The sequence below is a fragment of the Odontesthes bonariensis genome, chromosome 24, assembly GCF_027942865.1.
Source record: "Odontesthes bonariensis isolate fOdoBon6 chromosome 24, fOdoBon6.hap1, whole genome shotgun sequence".
NCBI lineage: Eukaryota > Metazoa > Chordata > Actinopteri > Atheriniformes > Atherinopsidae > Odontesthes > Odontesthes bonariensis.
This window is the reverse complement of record NC_134529.1, coordinates 29,536,251-29,559,177: the sequence shown is the minus strand read 5'-3', so window position 1 is coordinate 29,559,177 and position 22,927 is coordinate 29,536,251. Positions and strand designations below refer to the sequence as shown.

Below are 22,927 nucleotides of genomic sequence, written 5' to 3'. Positions count from 1 at the left end.
GCTCAGTCCCAAAATGCAGAAAACAGAAACAGAGTCCTGATGAAGAGTCTTACACCAGGTCAACCACTGCTTCAATGAATGGGGCATCTGTGTTCTGTCCTATTCTCTGCCTTTCATAAATGCAGATTCTTTTCTGTAACCCCCCCCCCATCCAGTTAGATTTTATTAACTTCAATTGTCCCATCTTTTTTTTACTGCCACTTTTTTAAGATGAAAAATAATGTTATAATTTTGAATGTCTATTTACTTATAAAGCATCTAAGACCATTTACAGGGCTTTCACATTCATATTAAAATGAAGTTGTCACATTAATATGGCTCAATAGCTAGTTATGTTTGTGATATGCTATTGTTTTAGTACAATTTTAGTACAGCGTTTCATCTTTTAACCTACACCAACAGACGTGTGCACATCACTCCTGTTCTTAACTCCCTCCATTGGCTTCCTGTCCTTTATAGAACTGATTTTAAACTTTTAATGTTTGTTTTTAAAGCTCTTAACGGCCTCGCCCCATCGTATTTATCTGAGCTTTTAACAGTCCTGGTAGAGCTCTGAGGTCAACAGATCAGTTTTTGCTGGAAGTGCCCAGGTCAGAATACAAAACCTGGGGTGACCGAGCCTTTTCCCAAAGCTGCCCCCAGGCTCTGGAATAAGCCCCCGTCCAGCTGCGTCTTATTTCTGACCTGGGCCTCTTCAGATCTGGGCTAAAAACCTACTTGTTTAGGATTGTTTTTAATACCCAGTAGTATGAGGGCACTTTTACTTTAATCGATTTTGTTGTATTTTGTTGCTTTCACTGTTCTTTTATTGTTTTTATTTGTTTTTACTTATTCTTCTCTTTATTTATTACCTGCTGTAAAGCACTTTGCTACACCATAAGGATTATCTGTAAAGGGCTGTAGAAATAAAGTACATCTCCATGTATAAAACACAGAATGATTAATACACATGTACTTGTTTAAAAAGGCTCGAGTTGTGTTGTGTTAAAAACTCATTTGTTAAAGAAGGCATTTTTCAGCTGGGGTGCTATAGAAATGCTGCATGTCGGAACAATGATGACTTGGTGTTTTAAAGTCTGCTGCCATAAAGTGGAAAACTGAGGAAAACAGTATCATCAAATATTAGCAGAGTATGAAGGCAGGATAGCTGTGCTAAAACCTGGATTCATGGCGGCCACTCATCACTGACCTAACGCACTGATATGTCTCTCCAGCCCAGTTGCTATGTTACCACATTCCAGAGCACAGCGAGTACGTGGGGTCTTTGCTCTGCTGCCAGCCCCAAGCCAACAGAGTGTGGGGTGTGGAGGCCATGATGACTGAAGAGCCTGTGAGGGATGGAGGACGACCAGGGATGAGCTCGACAGGATCTCAAGCATGTGCAGCAGCCTGGGTGAGGAGATCATGGTTCCCCCACACAGAGCAGCAGCAGCACCCAGACTCTCCAAAGAGGATTGTGTTGGGGCGTGGATAACCTTAAGAGCTCCTCGCTCTTCGTCTTCGTCGAGGAGGGGTGGTGCCTTTACCTTCACCACCTTTCCCACACACAAAGAGGCTCGCTTATAAAGGAGCCTGTCATTGTTGTAATTACCCTGCTTTTCACTTACTTTTCCTTAGTGCTTTCTCTTTGCTTTGTTAGTGGCTACCATTTCCTATTCTTCTGATGGCTACAGGGCAACTTAAACACAACAGCAACTCATGTCCCATCGAGTGGTACAAAGTAGTAATACAGGAAGTGCGCTGGAACCTATCCCAGCTGCCATTGGGCAAGAGGTAGGGTAGACTCGGGACAGGTCACCAGTCCATCACAGGGCCATCGTTGAGCCAAACGGGACAAACAACAATATACAATCAAACTCAATTCCAGGGTTGAAAATCAATCGTTACCTTCACATGCATGTTTTTCGGAATGTGGTTATTAGCATTTTGTTTTCATAAACATCTGATGCCAAAACCCTTCCAGGCCGTCATTAAACTACAGGAGTGTATGTGGGATAAAAATGAAGGCAAAGTTCCACCCAGCACAAGGCTTGTTCGGTATACCCGTACTAAATTGGTACCGGGGTACTGAGGCATTTAAAAAGGTACTATACTGCGCTTGGATGAGACCGGTACTTTTTAAAAAAAAAATTTATTAATGTCACCGCATTGTATTTAGAACCGAGGTGAGCGAGCAGCGTGGAGCGAGAGAGCGAGAGAGAGAGAGAGAGAGAGAGAAAGAATGGCAGCTGCTGCGACCTTCACCACGCCGCAACTCGTAGATAAACCAGGCGCAAAGTGATATATGGAGTTACCTCGCTTTAAAACAATCAGCACGGTGAAGCCATCGACACCGAAGCACCACTGTGCAAACGCTGTTACCAAACATGTCTGACCGAGGATGGAAACACTTCCAACTTTGCCAAACTTTTAAATGCATTTTAAATGTACCTGTTACTCTTAATTGAGATTTGAATATATCAGAAGGTTATTTTTTAATTAAATATTTATTTTCTGTCAAAGTTGAACATGACATGTGACGCTATACAACTGATCCAGATAAATACGGAACAGGTATTCTAAATTAAAATCCTATATCTGACCGGTCAACTGTTTGCTCTCCAGCAGCGGCCGTCTCTCTTGCTGTTTGGGAGCTCTCTTCCGACATCTCAGCTGATGTAGACATTCATCACACACGTTGGATAAGAAACACAGGAAAAATGTTGCTCTGAAGTCGTTCGCTTGCTTCAGTGAGGAGTTGCCGCTCTCTTTATTAAACATTGACCGGGAACACAACTATAACCAGAGGTGGAAAGAGTTCTGAAAAATTGTAATTAAGTAAAAGTATCTTTACTTTGCCTAAATTCTACTCAGAGTAAAAGTAAAATGACCCATCTCAAAATTTACTTGAGTAAAAGTACAAAATTACTTAATTTCAAATGTAATTTGAGTAAAAGTTACTTAATTACTTTCAGTTTCTTAATGCAAAAAAGGATGAGTCATGAATCAAATTCAGTACAAGTTGTTTTAATCTATTTCGAGGTGTATTAAAGTGCACATCCACACTTCCAAAAGGTCAACTGGGCTCAGGAACATACTTCCTCACAAGGACACAACTTGTACCATAATTATGGACAACCCTGAACATCCTCTCCATGAGACTGTTATCGGAAAACAGAGTCTCTTCAGTCAAAGGCTTCTTCAGTTTGGATGCAAAACAGACCGCTACAGGAAATCTTTCCTGCCCACAGCCATCAGCATCTATAATAACTCCTTGATTTAATTGAGTTACATTTAATTTCCCTCTGGGATAAATAAAGTATTTTTGAATTGAATTGAATAAAGTGCAAACAATTTTCAGTCCTATTGTCCAATGGACAACACTATGATAAGAATAAAGAAATTTAAACTACAATCAAAGTATTAAAAAAACAGAATGCACACAAAATTAGGTGCCCACAGGATACCACAAATCAAACTAAAATGCCACAGGATCCCACTATTCACAATAAAATGCCACAGGATCCCACATCTCAAAATAAAACAAAATGCTCACAGGATCCCACTATACAAAATACAGTGCCCACAGGATCCCACAAATCTGCCAATAATCTGCAACTTTAGACCGGAAAAGCTCTTGTTCAATTTCAGCAGCAGCTGATTTTCGAAGTTTTTTGCTGTAAGTCTTGCTCTCTTTGCTGTGAAGAGCAACCCGGCTGAACTAAAAAGCCTCTCACAGGCAGCTGAGGCTGGAAGGCCTGTGTTGAGTTTCAGAGACAGCTTCTTAATGTTTGGGAAGGAGTTCAGCAGGTCCATGCTCTCCGACACACAGGCAAGGTACCCCTCCAATTCCCCAGAACCCTCTGACCTGCGGGACTTCATTGTGGAATAACAATAAAAAATGTTTATGTTTTGATAAAATGCCGAGATCCAAATATCCAAATACTGACGTCGGAGCCCAGTCCACTGACTCAGTAGCCAACAACACGCTGGGGCAAAGCCCAAACGTAGCCCGTATTCCATTACTGGTGATTGGCATTTAACAACATAATACTTTACTGTACTACTACAAAACAGTTAGATTTCGCGCATACCTTTGACGAAGTGGTCACCGCAGACACGAGCATTTGCAGATTCAGTTCCTCCAGTCTGTAAACGTCTAGTTAGCTATCCACTTTTTACGGCGTTGTTCTGTGAGTTTTTTCCATTTCTCACCTCTATGGGCGATTACCTTAGGTACTCGATAGTAACCCTTTCCCTTCTCTCGGTTAGACCGATTGCAACATCCAAAAACGGCACAAAACTGAGGTATTTTGGGCAAAAAAAGTGGCAGACAAAACACAGTGTTTTCAATGGGACCCAGCTCCAGTTGCCCACCACTTAGGTTCGCGCGCTTAGAAAATACAGAAGCGACGTCAAGTGAAACCCAGCTATTGACTTTCAGTTCCGGGACAGATGTTTAAATTTCCGCCCGCATTTAATTTTTCACCATAAATATTTGTTTTACTCAGTAACGTGAGGGGTTTAAAATGTAGCGAAGTAAAAGTACTTGGGTCAAAATGTACTCGAGTAAAAGTAAAAATTACACATTTCAAAAACTACTCAGAAAATTACAAATTACTCACAAAAAGTACTCAATTACAGTAACGTGAGTAAATGTAATTCGTTACTTTCCACCCCTGACTATAACACATGTACGTGTAAAGATTGTCTATAGTGACAGACATCGCACTCTATCATCTACTCAACAAAAAAAGTTAGCATTTTCCGTGCTCAAACGGAACATGTGCTCGACATAACACACTACTCTGTTTCGTGTCTGACTTCAAAAAACCAAGATATTCCTCCACACCACCAAACTTTTCGGGCCCTTCTTATCAACAATGTCATCAACAATGTCATCCCTTACACCTTGGGCCGTGTCTTCTGTTGTTTCTTCTGAGGGAGCGCTCATTTTATTCTTTTATACAGCTGCAGCAGCACAAACATGCTACGACTAGCTGCTGGCATGGCTCTACTCCAGCCACGTGATTGGTTCAGCACGGCGCAACCATCGTTGTCATTGGCTATTCGTATTGTCTGTCAAAAGATGGGCGAATGTAATCTATCGAAAAGTATATCGATCATGTTTCATATCTCTATTGAGGAAAAGTCATTCCTTGATAGCTATCGTTTTAATCGCCCAGCCCTAAAGCCTGATTTATGGTCGTCTACAGAGTGCGACGGAGACCCTCCCGGAGACGCTCTCTGTCGCTTTCGTGCGTCGGCCAACATTCCTATCTATCCGTCGAGGCGACGGAGACTCGCGGAGACCGCGAGGGTTGTGATTGGTTGGCTATCAACATCATTTCTGTAATCACTTTTCCAGTTTAGCTCCTTCCTCTCAGAACAACAACTTGCTGTGTTTACTGTGTGCTGGTCAACATTTGGTCAAAATTATTTGCATTTCAATTTCAATAAACTCCAACTCCAACAACAGTCTTTCTCTCACGGTCGCCATCGTTCACTGTGAGGAGTGGAACGGAGCCGGAAGGTGAACAATCAATCAAACGCTTTCTTGATACACGACGTGAGATTGGGTCGTTTAACGTAGCGACGCCTACTGATCGGGAGGTGAACTGCCTTGTTGTATCCGACAGCCCGACGGAGAACTTGGAAAGGTTTAGTGACCACGAAGTCAGATTGACGGATAGCGACAGAGAAGCATACCGAGGCCTTAACACACCCCCGTTCCACTTTCTGCTTAACTGGTAATATATTTGCCACTCCTCTTTGAAGGGTCTTTATCTGGTGTATAATGGACATATTTTCAAAGACCTCAGTAATATCATGCGTTGTGTGATAGTTGAGCAAGATGGATTTTAGTTTTCAGTGCTTTATTTGTCTTAATGTCTATCAACAGACAGGACGAGGTGCCATTCTCCTCCACCCATCAGCAGCTGTAAAGCAGCTGAGCGTTGGGCCTTTCCAAGCAGTCAAAACACTATGGTTAAAGTAGCATCAACTCCTGCAGGGCTGCTCATAAACTGCTGGCTCATTCCCTGAGGACCCCATGGGCAGCATATGGCTGCAGCCCAACAGACGCCCTATCCCTGCCCCCTTTCTAATTAAACCCACTGCACCACTAAACCGCCAAAATGTGGGGGACTGATGAAAATTGTGGCCGATTACGGCTCCATACAGAGCAATCCAGTGCAACATTAAAAGTGGTTTCTTCTTGGTGTTTAAAAAAAGTGAAGCACTTAATAACCCAGAGTCAGTAAATTAGTAGATAACCCATAATGACAAAGATGAGCAGGAACACAGAGCTTTGACAAATCAAAGTGCAGTCCATGTGTTGAATTTAGATATCTGCAGCTCTGTGTAGTGAACTCCATGCCTCATGAGATTTAAAGGTCTCTGCCAAAGCAGTTCTCTTGGTGGGATCAAGGATCTTCTTGGTTGGTTGGATTAGATTAGGCTTATTTGTAAAACAAAAATGTTTCTGTATGAGGTTTTCAGCCTTGCCAAGACTGCATGAAAGACTACATTGTTGGCCTCTTTGCAACCATGTCCATATTAAGCTCATCCAAGAGTGAAGGAAAGCCTGGTACACCCAGAGCCTCCTCCAGCTCCAGTCACAACATATCACAAAGCTTTAAGTCTAAAACTTGTCAACAAGGATCTACATCTGCTGTTGTTCAGATTGTTTGATTTTTCTTCTTTTTTTTTTCCCCCACTGCCAAATAAAATAAACTTGAGCTCATTTTTTTCTGGCCATATGGTGTCTAAATGTACAGACAGGAAGTTCTTCTACAGCAAACTGATGAAGTCTCCTAGTTTTTGTGATTATGCTTTTGTGCTATAACATGTATGACACATTAACAGGAAAGACAAGAAGGTGTAGTGATGGTGTAGTGATAACGCAACATAACTCACACTTCCCACCTGTCAAGAGGATGTAGAAAAATGGGACGAGACGAAAATCATTTAACAGCTCCAACGTAGTCATTAGCATGCTTGGTTGACAGTGGGCTCTTAGGAAATTCAGTTGAACAGGATTAGGTTATGGTACTGTACTGTACAATCTGTATCGTATGATCAAACACACACACACACACATCCTGAAGGCAGCATGACAGCACACAGCAGAAGCAGCAGAATTCAACACACTGAACCAAGACTTAATCAAACAAACAAGCAGCATGAGTTGATTAAGTGAGAGGTCATCAAACTATGTTTCCTACAACCACTTAGTTCTACTCGTTAAAAAAAAAACAAAAAAAAAACAGTAATATTTTTGATAAGTCACTATAATTTCAATGTTTACTTTTACTTTCATCTTTCCTTTTGTGAAGCCGTGAATAATAATGATGAGATATCCCATAAGCCCTTGCTCTTAAAAAGTATAAGCCCTCTGGTGATTGTCTCTCCGAGATTCCTTATTGTGGGTCACCACACTTTACCATAAAAATATAAATGTGGTCATTTGGATGTGGATGCTGTGCTGCTGGAATGATTTCTGCTGGTAATTCTGGCACCATTCTTACAACTGCTATGATACATAACTATGCTGATAGAAAAGATGTCTAAGATGCAGGTGGAAACAGAAAGGAGAGAAAGAGGAGGAAGTTCAAGTAATTTTTCCCTTCCATCTCCTCGATAGTGTGCGTTTTTATCTCTTGGACATAACTGCCTTAAGGATATAAAGTGCATTTCAGACAAGAAAGTAGTACCATATTTTCCGGACTATAAGTCACTCCGGCGTATAAGTCGCATCAGTCAAAAAATGCATCATGAAGAGGAAAAAAAACTGAAATCGCACCGGACTACAAAGTAAGATTAACCTCTGCTTTTCCCCAGTCCCTCACAAGTTTCTCACTCACTCCAAACTTTCTTTCTGCTGCTCAATTACCGTTTTTGGCTGCATATTTTACCACCTGCAGTTTGTAATCTGCAGAATAGGATTTTCTTTTTGGCAGCATTTTATTTGTGTTCATTCTCAGTTATCTTTAAATGAATGTTTCAGTTAATTTTTTCAGTGGTACAGGAGCAGCATATAGTTCTCTCGCGGCTGTAGAAAGCAATGTTTACTCCTTGGTTCATGTCAGTCAGTATGAATTAACATTTAAAAACATGTTCAATTATTTATATTTTGATATACAAGTCTTAGGACCAGCAAAACTCTGAAAAAAAGTGCGACTTACGGTAATGTATTTTATTGTATTGTTATATAATTTTTCAAATGTATTAATTTGGAGATCAGTTATTGCAATGATACATGCATGTAAAATGTAACAAAATGGACTTACACTTTACTGTTTTTACGAAAAGATAGAACTTTGGAACATGTACAGAGCACCAAGGTCCATTTGAGTCTAGTTGAGTGTGTACATGTTGGAGTGATTTGTCACCCAACTGCATTGTCTGGGTGTTTAGTCCAGCTCTGAGAAGCTCAACTTTGCTAAGTCAGACTAAGAACTTTACATGGATTTAAAATCCAGTTTTGGTCAGACTAAGACCATAATTAGTTGTGTAAACGTGTTTCCAATCAGTGAGAGTGAGATTTAAAACGGTAAACAGACTGTAGGTATATAGCACTTTTCTAGTCTAATTGACCTAGCTGTTACACAACAAAGCACTTTCTCAGTGTCTCCCCCAAGGACACTTCGAGGAGATCTGATGGCCTAATGACACTATGCTCTTTTTATTAGGCACGACATTGAACAGTCACCAAGTAGCCAAGGGAACATTAATGTTTTATGTTCAAAATCACCAAAAGCCACTTTAAGACTAGTATACAAGCACAGAGAGTCACCGTTTAGTGGGGTCGATTGTAAGCTCAGTGGTGGGTACACTTCCCTTTGCAGCCCAGATCGTGTACATATTTTTAGTTTGGCAGAGAAAGAAATGTAAAAAGTGAAGCTCAACAAGGTTCATTAGCAGCACCACTTCTACCCACAGACTGCATCTTCATACCATCAGGCAGACCAGGAATCACAATGGAACCACAGTCTGAGGGCAACACTGACGTTTCAGTGCATAGCTGCACAGCCCACACTGGTGTACTCATTATCATGAAGGCAACCAACCAGAGGAAGAGAAGTGCCAACAGTCAGCTCTGGAACTCTGCAGCTCTGCAGGAAACACAAGTATGTATAAAAGTCTGAAATAATGCGGGGATCGTTACCTCTCTACAGTCTCATTTCACTTCCAGACAAAGAGGAGTGTCAGTTATACAACCTGATCGGAATGAGTGACTCATTTGCCATTTCGCACCAGCCTACGATACAACCAAACAGCAACAGCAAGCCCCCCCCCCCCATTTCACCACCACCACGCACTTAAGAAAAGGCTGAGTCACAGCCCAAACTGTGACTCCGATCTGCAACAAACCTCCAACGCCATGCACCAAGACATGTAGAAACACTGCTGGAAACAGTAGCACAAAAAAAAAAGAAGCTATTAGTACGGTGATGACTGAGCCTGCATAATAAATACACCTGCTATGAACGGCACATACTCAGGTGACTCCAGTTTCCAGCCAAAATCTCCTTGTTCAGCTGTTTCCATGAACCTAACCAACTAAGGGATGAAATCTATTCCCAAAACCCGATTTTCATTGAAAGTGTTGTTGGTCGTTCTGCTTTGTCAGGCTGCTGAAGTCATATTGTTGCAACCCAATTGTCACACTTTAGACTAAGCTAGATTGAAATGCACCTGACCAGTCAAGACCCAATGTTTCTTTTCATCAAAACAGATTGCAGAAGAAGTCAAGTTAATAACAAGTTGCTGTGTAAACCACTCAGTGGGGTCACATGGCACTGAAAGGATCGGATAATTGGCTAAATTACAACAAGAATGAGTTGAGCGACGGTAATTATCCTTGGATATATGGCGGTGAATGAATCCAATCAGAGGCACAAAGCACGTCATGAAGAGCAAGATGAAGCTACGTCCCTTTTTGGTCTGTGATGAGCTGCTTGTTGCACAAACTCGATGCCCAACGGAGCATTCTCCATCGCGTTGTTTGTTTCTTTCTGACGGCGACAACAACAGGAATATCGTCTCCTTTGACTTCCGGGTCACGACCCCGGGAAAACATCTGGAGCATGCGCAGAACGCAAAGTCTGATTCACCACGTGCTTCAGCGTCTACAAGCAGGTTTAGAGTGACTTTCAACCCAGTTATCTCGGGGTCTGAATCTGATCACGAGTAACCTGATCCAGTCCAATTTCTTGTTAGATTAAGGTGTCTACATGCACTTAATGACTCAGTCTTATTGTAATTTAGCCAATTATCCGATCCTTTCAGTGCCATGTAACCCCACTGACTGTGTTCTTGACTGACCTGTGAATCATAAGGTCACAGATACCTCCAGTCTCTGAAACTCCACTGAAGAGCTGAATGGTATTCTTTGTCAAATATTCCCACATTTTGGTGTTTTCTCTTGTAAATCTCCTGCTAACTTAATCAAACAGGAACACAGAGCTTTAACAAACCAAAGTGCAATCAAGGCTCTGTAAGCAGCTTTCTTGGGTTCAGCACATCAATGAGCAACCAAACACTAAAGCAGTGAAACAGCTGTTGGCTAAACCATTCTAGTCAGGACAAACCCTGAGTGGAACTGTTAACCCAGAGCTACAGGAGCCTCTGTTGGAATATGTTCATTTAACAAGCGATTTAAGTTCATTACAAACACACCGATCTTGCCATAAGATAGTTTCTTGTTTTTGAGATGATGCAGGGTGGATCCTTTTGCTTTATTTACAGAAGAAAATATGGTCATGAACCTACCGTTCAATACAATTTTCTGAGTGAAAAATCACATGATATTTTTGACATTTTTGTCTTGCTTCCTTTCTCCAAAGCAAAATGAGATGTGGATTTAAGGGCTTTGTGTGGTAAGGTAAAACGTAAATGCACTCCAACTCTGCACTGTGAACAGGTATTCAGTAGGTGTAAACAACTACAGTCAACATTACAGCGGACCCTGATTCAATTAGACAAGCAATCACTGGAATCTGGACCAGACCCAGATCAGAAGGAGGATAAAAAGCTATCTATGCTCCTTTCTAGCACTCTTCCATACATGGTGGATGCTCATTAGGACTGCTCAGTGCTGATCATTGATCATTGGGGACTTACATATTGAACGCATCATGAGCAGTGAATTAACTCATTTTATGAAACAAATGTACTAGCACCAGTATACACTGTGACTGAACAGCTCCTGTAGCAGCCCTGAAACTCTACTCTGACTAACAGAAGCTAAAGGTGTGTTCCTGCTGACCGTCCAGAACCAATCTGACACGGTCCTGTTCTGTTCCACTCTAACCAAGCAGGGACCCGTGGTTCCAACGCTGGGGTTAGGAAAGACCTGAAACATCTTTCATCTGCTGCAGTTTTACACACACAGCTGAGGAGGGGATGCAGCATGTACCGACTGACCTCATTAAGTCCCGGGGGAATGCTATGGGCTGACCTTACTGCTGCACTGCGGATTGAAGATGGCAGCAGCAGAAATGGAGGCTTGGGTCATGAAGGAGTAGAACACTTCATCGTGAGCTGGTTGTATGACCTGAAACTACAACAGTGTGCCACTCCAGTGAGAAAAAGACGCTTTGTGTGTGTGTGTGTGTGTGTGTGTGTGTGTGTCAACCCAATTATCTATGACCCATATCCTTTTAAAGACAATGAAAATCCTGCAGAATCAGCAGTTCAGCCATGTGTACCTACAGTATCTGCACATGGCACTGCACTTGTATGTGAATAAGCATGCCATGAAATCATCATGTATGTGGGGTTACAGATGTGTGTGAGACGGTATGCGTTCATGGAGTATGAAGAGTCCTACCTCTGGTTTTCAGCGTATCAGGGTCTTTATTTCCTCCACATTGCTTTGCGTGCCGCCAAAACACAGGCCCTGGGGGACACAGGACACTCAATTATTCATGTTGCATTCAAGACAACATTTTAGAAAAATGAAAAAGCCCAGCTTTGGGCTGGCATCAAGGCATGTCAGGCTCAGTCTATTAGCAGTGCTGCTGTGACCTATTCTCAGTGTGATAAAGACAGAAGAAGTTAATGAACACAGATTTGTTCAGCTTGGATGAAAAAAAAGGAATATATACATATATATATATATATTTATTTCTGATAATGAATAAATAAATGAAAATAACTCTTCCTGGCACAGAGACATGTCAGCACTGTGACCGTAACGTTTCATTTGTTAAACATGGTCCCACTTCACTGCCTCCACAGCATCCATTCATTTATGCAGGTGTGAGTGGGACAGTGTTATTAAACACAGCCTTTCACACAGAAGCTTGAAATGAATGCATACTCATACGGGCTCTTTGAATATTCAAAATGGAGAGTCAAGAGGAAAGTTTTATAAATCTCTTTTTTTTTTTTTCAATTAGCAGCTGAAATAATACTTCATTCCATTCTGCTTTTCTACACTTCAGTCGTCACTAAAACATAAGAGTAATTCAGTTTGAGTAAAGAGTGCATTCAGCTGATGGCCTTTCATTCACTCCAACAGCAGAAGAGCTTTGTAAGTCTGGAAGATAAAAGGTGTGGGAACAAAACATCAGAATTTAACTGGAAAGCACATTTCTGATTGGTTCCATGTCCTCTTTACAAGATTAATTTCTATCCAGTAGGCATGGACCAACTTTACAGAGGTTGCCAGCTGTGTCACTGACAGCAGAACCAACAGTGGGGTCATTGTGTGTCAGGAGGAGCAGGGTTAAATGCATGGTGTGCCTCCTAACTGCCCTTTATTCACAAATGACACACTCTCACTGCTGCCAAATATGCTCAAAGCCATTAGCTGCTGATTTGACTTTAAAGCTCAGCCTTGCTAATCTAATTTAATCTGTCTCGGTGGCTTTGCTGATTGCTGGAGCGGAGCAGTAATGACACTGCAAGAGAAAGCAGGCTCTGTAGATGCGATGCAACTGTTGGTTCAGCAGCAGACACCAGTGTGGTGGTGGTGCTGCTACAGTTTCTGCTTTGTGTTTGTGGGGGTCTCTTAGGTGAGAACATCCTGTTATTGGTTGAATTGGGCCTCCAAAATCAGACTGATGTACAAGATCAGTCACAGTGAAGCAAGGTGTGATGGCAACCAAACTGAAAACTATGCATTGGCTTGTGCCTGTCTTGGTCTATGGCAGTGTTTCTCAATTCCGGTCCTCGGGATCCACTGCCATGCATGTTTTCGATGTTTTCCTCCTCCAGCACACCTGATTCAAATGATCAACTCGTCATCAAGCTCTGCAGTGGCCTGATTAGGAGCCATTCATTTGAATCAGGTGTGCTGGAGCAGGGAAACATGGAAAACATGCAGGGCAGTGGGTTCCGAGGATCGGAATTGAGAAACACTGGTCTATGGCAATGCAAACACTATACAGAAACCTGATGGGGCTACAGGTGCCTGCTTGGTTGCACACACACTCTTACCATTTTTTAAAGTACTACTTTGCTGAATGGCAGAGATGTGAATACAGACAGAAGGGTGATGGTGAGGTCACTGCTTTGGCCGAGCAAATCAAAATCAAATCAAATCAAATTTATTTATATAGCACATTTCATGTACAAACAATTCAAAGAGCTTTACATAAAATAAAAGCATTGCTGCAGGGAGTGCTGCAATGTTGGAGTCTGTCCTTTTGAGCAGGTAACAAAGGACAGACAGAAGAAAACCGACGGGAAATGAAAGAAAGACAAACAGATGAGATAATGAGGACAACAGGATGAGAGGAAGTCGCGTCTGGTCTGACACTCTTCCTTTCTTGAGAAGTCTATGATGTTGCACTCATTTCTATGAATAACAATACACCTACAGACAGAAGGTCTGAAAAGTAGCATTAAAATGAACTCCAGCTACAGCAGGATGAGTAAATTATCACAAGTGTTCAACAGGAAGCAAAAATGCTTTTTCTGTAGCAGGTATTTCACTATTATTTGCACAGAAGAATAGTTTGTCCCAAAATACTGGAGTTAACCTCAGTGTGTGTATGTTAAGTCTTCATTAGCAGCAGAAGATTGCCTTTTGGCTGACCCATGTCTGCCCTCACCCTGCGGGCCCCTGTGGGCCCCTGTGGGCCCCTGACTCTCCTCCTGATGGCTGGTGCACTCATGGTGACGGGCTCCCAGCAGGCTTTGCTGCGAGTGTGAGAAGCCTTTTCAGTAACAGCCCTTTCTGATAAAACTCCATGGCATGCGTCTGTGTGGATAAAGTTATTCGGCCTCACAGAGCTCTGCTGCTGTTCCAGTGGGCTCCTGAAACAGCCCAACACTCCCCAGGATCTATGGAGGGAGCGGATTCAGTGAGCTGAGCCGAGTTGCCCCTGTACCAGTGGGCAGGAAGGCAGGCACCCCATGCAGTGCTCTGTACTGTGCAGCCTGGGTTCAAGTACAACTACCAAGCTTTGTGTCCATTCTTATTTCATTTTTCCCAGTTCCCTTGGTTCCGGTTATTTTTATGCATGTCTGTTCAGGTCACTGTAGTACAGTTACAGCTCCCTGAAATCTGCCGTATTTCTTGTCCTGCTCCTCATTCGCCTTCTGCTATAAACACAACAGCTGCTGTGACAATAGCTATTTGATTATGTATCAATATACATCTTGAAAAAACAGAAGCCACATTTTCCTTTCCAACCTTCTGTTCACAGCACCCACAATGCAACACTCCAGGATAAGGCTGGGGTTGGATGGCCATTTGGGTAAGTCACACTGGTGGTGGTTGATGTAACCTGGAGCTTTTAGCTCCTTTAGCAGGGAGTTTTATTTCCTCCTTACTCCAGATTAACAGTAGACTTCAGCTCCTTCTGGTGGAACACACACTTTATGGCATCGTATTTCGGTTTAGTCTCGTAACTCCCATTAAGCCAGGGTACATGAGATGAAGCAAAGGGGAAAAAAGCAATCCTGATTTATATTCACATCTGTGGCTAAAGCTCATAGACTCTATCCAAGTGTGGCAGTGACTTGGTCATTTGTTTGGTCATGCTCCAACCAGAAGGTCTCGGATTCAATCCCCAGCTCAACGTGTTCAAGTCCAATCCAATCCAATCCAACTTTATTTGTATTGCGCTTTAAAAACAGCACAGTTGGCCAAAGTGCTGTACACATATATCAAATACAAGTGAAACATGAAAACCATAAAAAAAACAATAAAAAGTCAGTAAAAGTCAACACCTCAGACTGAGTTAAAAGGCAATGGACTTAAAAACATGAAGTGTGTCAGCCTGCCTGAAGTGCAAAGGTAAGTCATCCCACAGTTTGGGAAGTGACTGAGAAGGCACGGCCCCCTCTAAGTTTTCTCTTAACTAACATGAACTGATCTGCTGACCTGAGAGAACGTGAAGGAGCGTATTGGCTGAAGCAGGTCATACAGATACTGGGGGGCAAGGCCATGAAGACAATTACTCCAGAACTGGAGTAATGTGCTCACATTTTTTTGTACCAGTTAGGAGCCGAGCAGCAGCTTTCTGAACCAGCTGTAGGTGGTGATGCTGGACTTAGCCCAGAATACAGGGCATTGCATTAGTCGAAACGAGTTGTGATAAAAGCATGGATTCAAATCTCAAAGTGATGCAAAGAAAGAAACGGTTTAGCTTTAGTAAGTTGTCTCAGTTGAAAAAAAGATGGACTTGGCCACTGAATAACCTGTGCATCAAATATGAGATTTCAGTCCAGCCTTACACCGAGGTTCGTTGCAACTGGAGTCAGATGTTGACCTAACAAGCCCAAGTCAACAGGTACTGTGGAGCTATCTGTAGCCCAAACAACAGAACCTCAGTGCAGAAAATCCATTAACATCCATGCCTTAATTTCTGAAACGCACTCGAGTAGGGGATTTGCAGAAGATCCATTTTCTTGCTTCAGTTGCATATAAATCTGACCTTCAGCATAAAAATGGAACAAAATACCATATTTCCGGAGAATTGATCCAAGAGGAAGTAAGTACAGGAAGAAGAGAAGAGGCCCAAGAATAGAACCTTGAGGCACTCCACACAAATATCAAAAGGGGTATCAAGTATGTTCCTGGGTATTGGAATAAAGTCTGAATGAATGCAGAGCCCACACCAGTCTATTCAGGTGACCTACGCTGTTAGGTTTATACAACTGTGCTGCTCTGATGTTACACCCATAAAGCACAGGTTGGTGATGGCATCTCTTTCCCACTCACTTGAGTTTCTTTGAGCACTTCGAATGTGGGAACTGTAAAAAGCATTTACTAAAAGTAACTCCAGTTCTATGAGCACATGTTGTAGCCCATGCTGAAGGTATGCTTTTTTATTCCTGCACTGTATAAGAGACAGAGTCCAAACTGCAGTGACAAATAGCATCGGAAACACTGTGGAAAAGGTACTGTTTACTCCAGCAATAAACAACAATGAAGTAACGGTCATTACATCATAACTACATCCAAACAGAGTACAAGTCCCTGGAATTAATGAACCTTCAAAGAGCTCGTCAGAAACTCCAGAGCAGACAATCACGCACCCAAACATACCAGTCTCTGATCTCTAGTATCTTTTTAATCATTCAACTAGTTACAAAAAGGACAACCAGGCCTTAGAACAGGACGGAATTTTGCTTTTGACATTAAAATGTTTTCTCATATAAATTGTACTCAGAAACCTCTGTGACATAATCCTTTCAGCTTTTTCTGCAATGGCCTAAAATTCACTCTGGTTTTCGACACTTGTTCAAGCAATTTGAAGTCTGGATCCAGTTCCTACAATGCAACAAACATGATAGGAGTATTTAGAAGCCTTTAAGCTTTTAAAAGTTTTCTGCATCGACTCTGGGTCAATGCGAAACTCTGTAATAAACTTTCTTACAGTGTTTGATGCTGAAAAATTGAGCTGAAATTGTTCAAGAATTGAATCAATGAATCAACAAAGGTTTCTGTGATGCTGTGACTGTGTTTTCAGATGCACTCACTGTAGTTCCACAGGCCTCATCTGTGCAAACAGCAGCCCCCTCCTCTAACATCCCGTCCTTCCTCAGTGACTTCTGTCAGCTCTCGCAGGATGAGGGGAAACAAGCAGGAGGCCTTACTGAGCAGTTCTGTGGAAGTCACTGTTGTGGCGACAGAGACGCACTCCTTCAGTGGCTGGATCACCAAGGAACTCTGAGCTGTATTCACCATTATATCCCAGTGCTATCGAGGCCCGAGCCAAGCCGGAGGCACCCTGCTGAGAGGTGAACCCAAGTCCCACAGTGGTTGGTGACTGCTTTCTCTGTGCCTTGTGCAGTTTGACATAAAGCTCGCAGTCAGCCACCTCCTCCTTTAAAGGCTCATCTCAAAGGGGTAAGAATGCCATTTCCATAAGAGTTACATTTGAAACGCTTCAGACTACAGTCTTTGCACACATTGCAGACTGTGTGGTGGTTCACTGTTGTTAAAAATATAAGCTACTGTTTTTGATTGACAGATCATTACTGTAGGGCGCTGCCAGCTTTGACTTAGAGGCTGACGGGCAGACCCTGCTGAGGAGCAGATTCAAACGGACAATAACGGCAGTCTCACTGCACATTAGGTCCCAGTTCCTCTGTTGGAACTGGGTGCCTGCATCTCCACTACATAGGGAAGGGTTTGCAATGTCGCTGAACACGAACCTAAAAAAACAAGGGTTTCTCTTCAGTTGGGCTGAGCGATTTTATCAATACTGATATACATATATATATATATATATATATATATATATAGTCCTTTGGACCGGAAGGACATGGTTTACATGCTTTCAAAATATAGTCGCCGCCAGTGACAACGTAGGCGCTGCTATTAAAGAATATTTGGATGCAGGACATGGATATGACGTGATACTGGATATGCTGACGGCAGTTCACAACATAAACCTGAGTCTGCGTACGCTGAAGACACATTTGTTACATGTTTGCTTGTTTCCGTTGGTCTGGCGGTGTTGTCCTTCCGCCATGATTCATGTCACATCACACTGTCCCTTTAAAATCTTTCAGAAAATGATGGAAGTGTATTGAATCGTATCAAGTCATTGGCTGAATATGCTGCATCGCTCCAGCCCTACTCTTCAGATCAACAGTGAAGACTTCAGATGCCCTGAACTGCTGAAGACAGAATGAACAAATAATTGTATTCACGATGAAAAGAGAACTCCTGAAAGAGGAAGAGGGAGAACATTGCCAGATACTGGCATGTCACAGACAGAAGCAGTACACAGGTGTTCCGATATGATAACAAAACACGAGTTTCAATGAACACATCATTCCATACGTCTTTGATAGCACTGACTACAACACTGTTTGATGCCGGTGCATATCACCTGTGATGTGATCATTACAACTTCCACATGTTATATATGCACATGTATATATTGATTGGAATTTTAAGTTTGTGGCATCAAAATGAAAAATAATAGACAGAAAAATCTAGAAAGGTCTGGCTCTACTGTATTAAACTCTGAGGGCTTCTAGAAAGAGACCTTCATGTGATCACAAAGACTACGGATTCTGTCGCACATGCATTAAAGTATGGTGAAGAGAACAGTGAACAGCCAGGAGAGGGGGACTGAGTTCAGCTGCCCTTTCAGTGCCTTCTTACAGCATGGGACAAACATTGCTTCTGGGATGAGGCCTGAGGAGGACAAACATGCCACGCTAAACCAATTATCTTCCTTAACATTTTACTCTTCATGCTTCCAAAATCAACCAAAAAAATACAGCAAACTGATATAAGAAGTTCACATTCATGTGCACACACACTTCATTTCACTTTGACCCATTAAGGTGCTCCTTTATTCTCGTTTACATTCATTTACCAGTGAGTATGAGAGGAAGAGTTACTCCCTAAAAATGGATGCTTAAAAGCACCATGACAAATCTCACAAGAAAAATTAGATGCAGCAGTGCAATGAATGAAAAAGTTGCACTGCATATAAATACCTATATTTATTGCAAACACACGTGCAATATCACAGGCTTTTAATAGTGTCCAGGTCAAGGGTGCCAGCATGCAGCCACTGCCACAATGAGCAATCATCTATGTTGGCACGTAAAACTGCGGCTCAGTCAAATGGAGAGCAGGGTAACACAGAACAGACAGTTTAGGAGACTGGAAACTGCAGGGGACAGGAGGCTGACAAAGATGAAAGCTTTAAGCAAGAGTTCCACACAGAAAACACAAGTCTCAGAGTGGAAGTTCAAAGAAACAATTGCTTCCATCGGATGCAGCACAGCAAGGCTTTGCTGCAGACAGAACACAGTCTTTGTCACACATGTTAAAATTCTGTATGAAAAGTGACCAGGCTACAACACACATACAGTAAGCACTGACACTGGTAACACTGTCATCAGTCTGTTTCCCACCCGAATAAACACACGCCTATTAAACAATGAAGTGCAGCCAGATGTGTATCCCACCTGTTTCTGCAGGAGAAAAACAAAGCCCACCATTACCACATGTGACCGGCACTGCACCGCTAATGTTCAGTGGAGAAGCTGAAGAAGTCATGAACTGACCCGCTCAACGGGGTGGGGGTAGGGGTGGTTCTCACTCTGACCTGCATTTAAAACCTGAGAGCCCTGAGCTAGCAGCTAGCGATCGGAGCAGTTACCACTCCTAAAAGTAAACATGGCTGAGGTGAAACACACCAAGACCTACCATTTTCACTCAGAATGGGAAGAAGATTATATTTTTGTTTATTCTCTTTCAAAGCCAGTGTGTTTGATTTGCAATGCAACGGTGGCGTTGGCAAAGAAAGAGAATCTGGAGCGGCGTTTCAAAACGGTACACAGGAGCTACCAGAGAGATTTCCCCGCAAAAACGCCTTTGCGCGCCACAAAAGTGCGGGATTAGAAAGCACAGCTTGCAGCACGGCAGTCAGTCTTCACCAAACCGAAGATCTAGGGTAAGGCCGCAACTATTGCTTCCTATCGAGTCAGTCACGTTCTGCTGAACACAAGAAGCCATTCAAAGACGGTGAAATTATGAAGGAAGCCTTTCTGGAGGCAGCGGATAGCCTTTTTGATGACTTAAAAATGGCAAATAAAACAGAGATCGTGAAGGCTATTAAAGAAGTGCAACTCTCCCGCAATACTACCACAAGGCGATGTGAGGGAATGGCTGTGGATGTGGAGGAAGTCTCAGAAGATGTGCTTTGAACCTGACAGCTCTTTTTGGATCAACTTATTTGTGTGTGTCTGCTTTCTCGCACATGAAAATCATCAAGTCCAAGTACAGATCAACAATGACTGATGACCACCTTGCAGCCTGCCTACGCCTTGCATCCAGCTCCTACACTCCTGACAAAGAGAAGCGGCCTCCTTCTCCCAGTGCCAGGTCTCCCACTAGGGTAGGAAGGGATTTCCAGCTGCTCTATGTGCCTTTAATTGCCCAAATAATAAATAAAGTTTTTAATTGAATTGAATTTCTTCAAACTCAGAGATCTACCTGTTTTGTATCTGGTTTATTTTTCTGTTTGGTTCATATCAAGGTTAGTTTTGGTTAGTTGCTGCAGGCTGGAAATGATGTGTGTGGGTTTGCCATGTTGACACTGGACTGGTAGATCTCGGGAGGTTGGCTACTTGAAAAGTAGATCTTGGGTCAAAAAAGGTTGGGCACCCCTGTTCTACATATTGGTTGTCAACATTAGTTCTACCCACACAATTCTGCTTTGGTTGACACAACAGTCTATTAGATCTGGCTCCTGAAGAATTCCAGTAAGATCAATATGAATGCAATGTTTTTAAATAGATATCGTCAAATATTATCTGCAGCTTCCCACCTGCTGCGTGCTTTAAAGCAGACTGCAAGAAAGCTGGAGAGACAGTGGTGTTCCTCTAATTTAGAAGAGTCTTAATTAGTCTGGAAAGATAGTTTAATAACGTATAAGAAAACCCTTCGCAAAACTAGAACTGCTTATTATTCATCATTGATAGAAGAGAATAAGAATAATCCCAGGTTTCTTTTCAGCACTGTAGCCAGTCTGACTAAGAGTCCGAGCTCTGCTGAGCCAGTTATTCCTTTAACTCTCAGCAGTGATGATTTCATGAGCTTCTTTATCAATAAAATTGTTTCTATCAGAGAGAAGATTGATGGAGTCCTTCCCACTGTTATCAGTGATGTATCATCAAGTACAGCAGCTTTAGAAGTATCTTTAGAACCTGATTTGTATTTAGACGGCTTCTCTCTAGTTGATCTCTCTGAGCTAACAACAGCAATAGTCTCTTCTAAAGGCCCATTTATGCCCTACGGAACCGGACGAAATTCGTCTGTCCGGTCCATACGTTGCTCCCGGAACTTCTGTTTATGCCTCCGTCCGTATTGCGCACGTCCGTAAGAAATCCTCTAGAGGGCGGTATATATTGAGTCATTGTCGGCCGCGGGTTTGAGAAACATGGCGTCAATTGAGGAAGTTGCAGTCATACAAATATATATACCCCCTGACCATCTCACAAATCCTCTCCTCCATTACCTGGCATTTTTAAATCTTAAAATTTTTTAATCTCCTACTCTTCATTCTTCTTCTTCTTCCTCCATAACTTCCGGAGCCAACACGCTCCTGACTCTCTGCTGCCCCCACGAATTCCTCTGGTATTGCTCCGTTTCGCCCGGAGCTCACCGGATTGCTAAGCTCTTGACCTACGGACAAACTGACGGATGAAACGACCCCCGGAACCGGGTGAAAGCGTCCGTTTCCGTATTTACCGTAGGGCATAAATGGGCCTTAAACCATCAACTTGTGTTTTAGACCCAATCCCAACCAGACTGTTCAAGGAGGTTTTCCCATTAATTGACACTTCCATATTGGATTTGATCAATCTGTCTTTGTTGACAGGATATGTACCTCAGACTTTTAAGGTTGCTGTAATTAAACCTTTACTTAAAAAAACCTACTCTTGATTCAGAAGTGTTAGCTCATTATAGACCTATATCCAATCTCCCTTTTATGTCTAAAGTTCTTGAAAAAATAGTTGCAGCTCAGCTTTGTGATCATTTCCACAGAAATAATCTGTTTGAAGAGTTTCAGTCGGGATTCAGAGTGCATCATAGCACAGAAACAGCACTGCTGAAAGTTACCAATGATCTCCTCTTAGCCTCTGATAGCAGACTTGTGTCTGTGCTTGTCCTGTTGGATCTCAGTGCTGCATTTGATACGGTCGATCACAGTATCTTATTACACAGACTTGAACATGTTATTGGGATTAAAGGAACTGCATTAGGCTGGTTTAAGTCATATTTATCTGATAGATTTCAGTTTGTTCATGTAAATGAAGAATCTTCCTCACACACCAGAGTAAGTCATGGAGTTCCCCAGGGTTCTGTGCTTGGACCCATTCTTTTCACTTTATATATGCTTCCATTAGGTAACATTATTAGACAGCATGGCATAAATTTCCATTGCTATGCTGATGATACTCAGCTGTACTTATCTATAAAACCAGATGAACCCAAAAGGTTGGTCAGACTACAAGCATGTCTTAAAGACATAAAGACCTGGATGACTCAGAACTGTCTGCTTCTAAATTCAGACAAAACTGAAGTTGTTATCTTTGGACCTGAGCGTTTCAGGGAGAAATTGTCTAGCTATATAGTTACTCTAGATGGTATTTCCTTGGCTTCTAGTTCTACAGTGAGGAACCTTGGAGTTATTTTTGACCAGAACTTATCATTTGACTCGCATATAAAACAGGTTTCTAGGACTGCCTTCTTTCATCTTCGTAATATTGTTAAAATCAGGAACATCTTGTCTCAGAGTGATGCAGAAAAACTAATCCATGCATTTGTTACTTCAAGATTGGACTACTGTAATTCTTTATTATTGGGCTGTCCCACATATTCTCTGAAAAGCCTCCAGCTGATCCAAAATGCTGCAGCCAGAGTTTTGATGAGAACTAACAGGAGAGATCATATTTCTCCAGTTTTAGCTTCTCTTCATTAGCTCCCTGTTAAATTCAGAATAGAATT

General features: G+C 42.2%; 1 protein-coding gene across 6 annotated transcripts in view; it reads right to left on the bottom strand.

Moving 5' to 3' along the window:
- fynb (FYN proto-oncogene, Src family tyrosine kinase b) overlaps positions 1-22,927 on the bottom strand; it is a 79,183-nt gene that overhangs the window by 40,472 nt on the left and 15,784 nt on the right. For all 6 annotated transcript variants that reach the window (XR_012768828.1, XR_012768829.1, XM_075458736.1 and 3 more), the window contains exon 2: positions 11,816-11,884. The gene's annotated coding sequence lies outside the window, so the exon portion shown is untranslated. The remainder of the gene's footprint in view (positions 1-11,815; positions 11,885-22,927) is intronic.